Source organism: Dermacentor silvarum, chromosome 10 (assembly GCF_013339745.2).
Source record: "Dermacentor silvarum isolate Dsil-2018 chromosome 10, BIME_Dsil_1.4, whole genome shotgun sequence".
Lineage (NCBI taxonomy): Eukaryota > Metazoa > Arthropoda > Arachnida > Ixodida > Ixodidae > Dermacentor > Dermacentor silvarum.
Window position 1 is genome coordinate 98,489,953 of NC_051163.1, and position 6,000 is coordinate 98,495,952.

The window sequence follows — 6,000 nt, forward strand, 5'->3', positions numbered from 1 at the left end:
GCGCAGAGGTGCAGAGGTGCTGGAGTGAGAAAGCGCGCCAGCAGCAGTGGGCAAATTGACCTTCGCGCTGTCTCTCGTCTCGCTTCAATAAGAACCAAATGTCGAAAGCACAGCGCATACGAGGCTACCGGCACTCGGCGCGTGCAATTTGTACCCATCGCAGATCGCTTTGAAGATGAGGCCTCCGCGGTCGCACACTTCGGCCACATAGCAGTTCGCTTTCAAGATACGGTGCCCGCGCGGCAGCTCCGTCAGCAGCAGCCGCAAGAACAGAACGAACCCCCCAACCCCGCCGTCTCCATCGCCTCCTTCCCGTGCCCCGCAGCCGAACGAAGTCCACGCGCTTCCGACCGCCTTCCTCTCTCGCGTGCGCGAGTTTAGGCTGCGGTCGCCGGCTCACCCTCGCACGCTTTCACTCGGACACACAGCGTACGGCGCACGGCGACGGTTTTATCACCGTTGGACTTTATACGGAACCTCATGGCGACGACGGTGATGACGGCGACGATGACGGTGACGGCATAAATGCGCCTGGAGTGTCAATATAATTGCTATCACAATAAAAACGGCGCCTGGCGATTTCGTCACCAACCGCCTCGCGCAACCACCTCGCGGTGCGGCGTGTGCTTCGCCTCCTCTTCCTCCAGCCAGGCCAGCTGGAGGAGTCTGAAAAGTGTGGAGGCGCAGCGTGGCCGTGACGTCACCGGGAAGATAAAGGTCCGAGTCGCCGCGACGGCGGCAGAGCTCTCGTCGACTCTGTGACATGCACATGTTGCCTTGACATGGGACGTTAAGGAGAGAGAAGGAGAGCATGCGCGCGCTATGCTCGGGACAGAGAAAGAGAAAATGAGAGCGAGAGTGAGAGAGAAAGAAATTGTAGCAGCACCAACGCGGCAACGCGCAGAGTGGCTGCAAACACCGTCCGCGTTTCCCCGCGTTGGCGCCTAACGCGCGCGGTGTCGATGATGATGATGATGATGATTGTATAGAATCCCCTTTGAAACGAGACGGTGACAAATAGTGACCTAGCCTGCTTGATTTAATCAGGTATACTAAGCATGTTCTTTATCTAGCATTTTTGTATACCTCTCATTAATATTTTTCTTTTTTTCCAAAATCTACCTTGTACCGCTACCTATAATTTTAAGAGAACAGGTCGTATCAATCTCTTCCCTGCTTTTTTTTCACCAATACTCTAATCGCCTCTTGCTTATCTCTACGGCTGATCAGTTGATGTTTCCTTCCACTTTAAACACAAGTGCTTCTGGAATTAAGTTGTACGTTACCTACCGTTCTCACTGGGTGAATCCCTTCGCATTCCTTTAGGGTGTGCTGGGTGGTCTCCGCATCTTTGCTGCAGCACACACATGCCTCATCTAGTTCCGAATATTTGCTCCGGTATTTTTTGGTCCTTAGGCAACCGGCTCGAGCCTCAAATAGCAAGGCACTGCCCTTTGTATTGTCGTACAGATTTCTCCTTCTAATTTCTTTCTGCAGTCCGTGACTGCAGCCGGCGCCTCTGGCGGTGGCTCGGCAGGTTTCGACCAGCCACGCCCCGGCAAGTGTGGAGGCGCAGCTTGGCCGTGACGTCACCGGGGAGATAAAGCGCAGAGCCGCCGCGACGGCGGCAGAACCCTCGTCGACACTGTTCCGTGCATATGTAGCCTTGACATGGGAGGATCAAAGAAGATCCGGACACCCGAAGAAGAAGCCGCTCATCTTGAAGCGCGTTGCGGAAGCGAGAATCTGCGCGTCGGCGGCGAGCCGATTCGCAATACCGTGCCTATAGCAGCACTTAGCATTTCCTAGCAAACCTTATCCAAGCCTAAAAAAATCATGGTGTTTTTCGTGCCAAAACCATGATCTGATTATGACGCACGCCGTAGTGGGGGGCTCCGGAAATTTCGACCACCTGGGGTTCTTTAGCGTGCACCTAAATCTAAGTACACGGGTGTTTTCGCATTTCGCCCCCATCGAAATGCTGCCGCCGTGGCCGGCATTCGCTCCCACGACGTCGTGCTCAGCAGCCCAACACCATAGCCACTGAGCAACGACGGCGGGTTTATCCAAGCCTAGTAAAACCTTGAAGAAGCTATAGTGATCGCAAGCTCCGCTGTTGACTCCAGCCTTGCACCACTAGTGCAATTTGTCCACATTTTTTGTTCTTTATTGCCGGAACTTTCCCGTAGCAAACACAAAGTGCATCTTTTTTTTCCATGGACACATTATATGTATATTTATGTGACGCGACGGCAACTCCACGGTTCTGGCTAACTAAAGGTGGGCCTAGTGCATGCGTCATTGAGCACGTGACGGCGCAACCAATGGGGAGGAGGTGGCGCCACGTCATGAGTGTATAAAATGAGCACGTTCATTACGTTCCGAGGTCTAGAAATGGTATGATGCTTTCGCATTACCACACGTAATTAGTGTTAAGTGTGTGTGGCGAATTTTTTTATAATTTCTCCAACTGGTCTCTGTGCGATCTGCTAGAATAATTTAGACGTCTTTCCCAGATAAGGTGTCCATTCGGTAACTCAGCATGCCAACTGAACAGCCTGGATAACTCTTAGCCTCACACCAAACTCTGAACAAGCTCAAATCTGCTTTAGTGAGTGAGTGAGTGAGTGAGTGAGTGAGTGAGTGAACTTTATTGGGTCCACAATAGACGCGAGTAAAGTCGACGTCAACTGGCTAGGCCCACTCGGGGACCATCAGGTCAAACCTGATGGCCCTCTCGCGGGCCCTCTGAACTGCCAGGATTTGAGAGGTCTGATCCTGGGCCTTAATAAGCATCATCATTTCCTCTTGGGTGAAAGGGGGACCGGCAAATGCGCAGCCCCACAGGACATGCTCGAAGTCCGCATAACCACCACACAGGGGGCAGTCCGGGCTTGGGAACCGTTCGGGGTACATTGTGTGCAGTGCTGCAGGGCTTGGGTAAGTGCTGGTTTGTAGAAGTCTGAGAGTCACTGCCTGGGCCCTGCACAGTGAGGAGTGCGGCAGAGGCAGAAGTCTTCTTGATAGGTAATTGTGTTTGCATATCTCGTTGTATGAGCAGAGAGGCTCGGGTCGCCCTAGAGAGGACGCATTACCCGGCGCACGGTCAGTCAAACCTCATGCAGCCGAGTGTGCCTCCTCGTTGGGGTTGAGCGAGGCGCCTTCAATGTTTCCAAGGTGCGCTGGGAACCAGGCCAATGAGTGATCTTTGAGGTCTTTGGCGTTTTGGATGATACGTAGGGCCTGGGGAGCCACCATTCCCATCTGAAAGGCCCTGATAGCGGTCTTGGAGTCTGAATAAATTGTGTCATGTATATCGTCCGTCAACGCAAGAGCGATGGCAACCTGTTCTGCAACGCTGGAACTAGAAGTGCGGATGGTAGCACAGCTGATGATTTTCGAATCACAGTTGATGACCACTGAGGAGAAGGCTTGTTCTTGAGCGTACGAAGCAGCGTCTACGAAGCATGTTCGATCCTTGTCCAAGCGGGCACTGGCGAGCAAAGCTTTACCCCTGGCTCGTCTTCGTCCTTCGTTGTAGGTCGGATGCATATTGCGTGGCATCCGGTGTATGGAAATCTTGGATCTTATGTCGTTGGGCAACTTCACAGCGTCGGGACCAACGACCGTGGGGTTACGTCCCAGCATGCCAAGTATGGCTCGGCCCGCTGGGGTGCCGGACAGTCTGACAAACTGAGAAAACTCTTGGGCTTCAACAATTTCTTCGAACGTGTTGTGGATGCCCAACTTGAGGAGGTCTTCTGTGTGCGTTCGGACGGGAAGGCCAAGGGCAAGCTTGAATACTCTTCTGATTAGGGCATTGATCTTGTTGCGCTCCGACACCAGCCAGTTGTGCATAGCCGCCGAATAAGCGAGGTGACATAGCACAAATGCGTGGATAATCCGGATCAGATTGTCCTCCCTGATTCCGCGGTACCTGTTGGCGATTCTTCGGATCAGTCCGAGGGCGCTTTCGGTCTTGGAATAAATGCGTTTGACAGCGGCTCCATTGGCCCCGTTAGACTCGATAAACATTCCTAGGATCCTGATAGTGTCCACCCGCGGAACTGGGGAGCCGTTACCAGTGAATAACGTAATGTGGCTCTCCGTTGCTGGCTTCCAGGACCGGTGAGAACCACCTCTGGGCCTCTTCTTGTAGAGTAAGAGCTCGGATTTGGTGGGCGAGCACCTTAGCCCAGTGGGGATGAGATACCGCTCCGTCACATCGATGACCTCTTGCAAAGCACCCTCGATCTGACCCTCACATCCGCTGGGATACCAGATGGTGATGTCGTCCGCGTAGATCGTGTGGTTAATGTTAGGGATCTTGTTCAAGGCCTTCGACAGGTTGATCATGGAGATGTTGAACAGCGTCGGGGAGATCACCGCTCCTTGAGGTGTTCCCTTTGGCCCAAGCTGAATTTCGTGGGTCAAAACTCGTCAATCTTGAGTCTAGTGGACCTCGAGGAAAGGAAGGAGCGCACGAAATTGTACGCCCGCTTGCCGACGTCAAGCTCTGTCAGGCTCTTGAGAATAAAGGCGTGCAATATGTTGTCAAAGGCCTTTTCTAAATCCAAGCCGAGAATTGCCTTAGTGTCCGCGGAGGTGGAGTCAATGATCTGATGCTTGATCAGCCTCATGGCGTCCTGAGTCGAGAGCCCCGACCGTAAGCCAATCATGTTGTTAGTATAGCATTCGTTAGACTCGAGGTGGCCAGTGAGGCGGTTAAGCATGACGTGCTCGGCCATCTTCCCTACACATGACGTCAGGGAGATGGGCCTTAGATTGTCGATGCTCGGCGCCTTGCCTGGCTTGGGTATGAGTACTGTGTAGGCTGCTTTCCAGCTCTTGGGAATGTGGCCGCTGTGCCAGATTTCATTCATCCTGTCTATAAGAAACTCGATTGAGTCGTCGTCGAGATGCTTCAGCATTTTGTTGGTTACCCCGTCGGGCCCAGGGGCAGATCTGCCGTTGAGGGATGCGAGAACCCGCTTGACCTCAGCCACGGTAAAATCCTCGTCCATCGATGGCGCGTCGCGCCCTTCGTACTCGGGAAATTGGGGGGGGGGGCATTGGATCGTCCGTGGCCGCCAGGTACTTGTCTATGAGCTGCTCCGTGACCGCCTCATCTGGAGTCGAGTCGGTGGCCAAGTGGACAGCTTTCACCAAAGCTCTCTTCTGATTGGACTTGGTGTTGCCATCGTGCAGTAGGTGCCTGAGGAGTCGCCAGCTTTTACCCGTCTTGAGGTGGCCCTCCATCGAGTCGCACAGCTCCTCCCATTGCTGCTTGCATAGCACCTTGCAATGAGCCTCTATCGTACTGTTGATTTCGGAAATTTTCTTGCGTAGTCTTCTGTTATGGCGCTGAGTCTTCCATCGCGCGAGCAGTGCCTGCTTGGCTTCCAACAGATGCGCGAGCCTACTGTCCATCCTGTCCACCTCCAGATCGGTTGTCACCTCCTTGGCGGCTCTAGCCACATCCTATTTTATCCCGTCGCACCAAGAGTCTAGGTCCGTATCCTGGGTGAGGACGCGCTCGGAGCGGTTGGCTCGGAACAAGTCCCAGTCAGTGAACTTAAAGGTCCTCGTCTTGTTACGGGCAACCTTGATGACCACTTCGATGATGCAATGATCGCTACCGAGGTCCATGGCTGTGTTGGTCCATTTGACGTTTTCCAGGTTCTTGACAAAGGTGAGATCCGGAGTCGTATCTCGGCACACCGAGTTCCCTCTCCTTTTCGGAAAGTCTTTATCGGTTACCAGCGTAAGATCTTCCTCCGTTGCCGTATGCCATATGTCTCTACCCTTCTTCGTATTGGTGCGATAGCCCCACGCCTGATGCTGGGCATTGAAATCCCCCATGACAACTAGAGGTTGACAGCCGGCAAAATGAACAGCCTTCTTAAGAATACCACCAACCCTGGCTCTGTGAACGCTAGGTCTGCAGTAAACATTGAGTATGAAGATACTATTTCTTCTTAAGCGCCGCTTAGGGAGGTT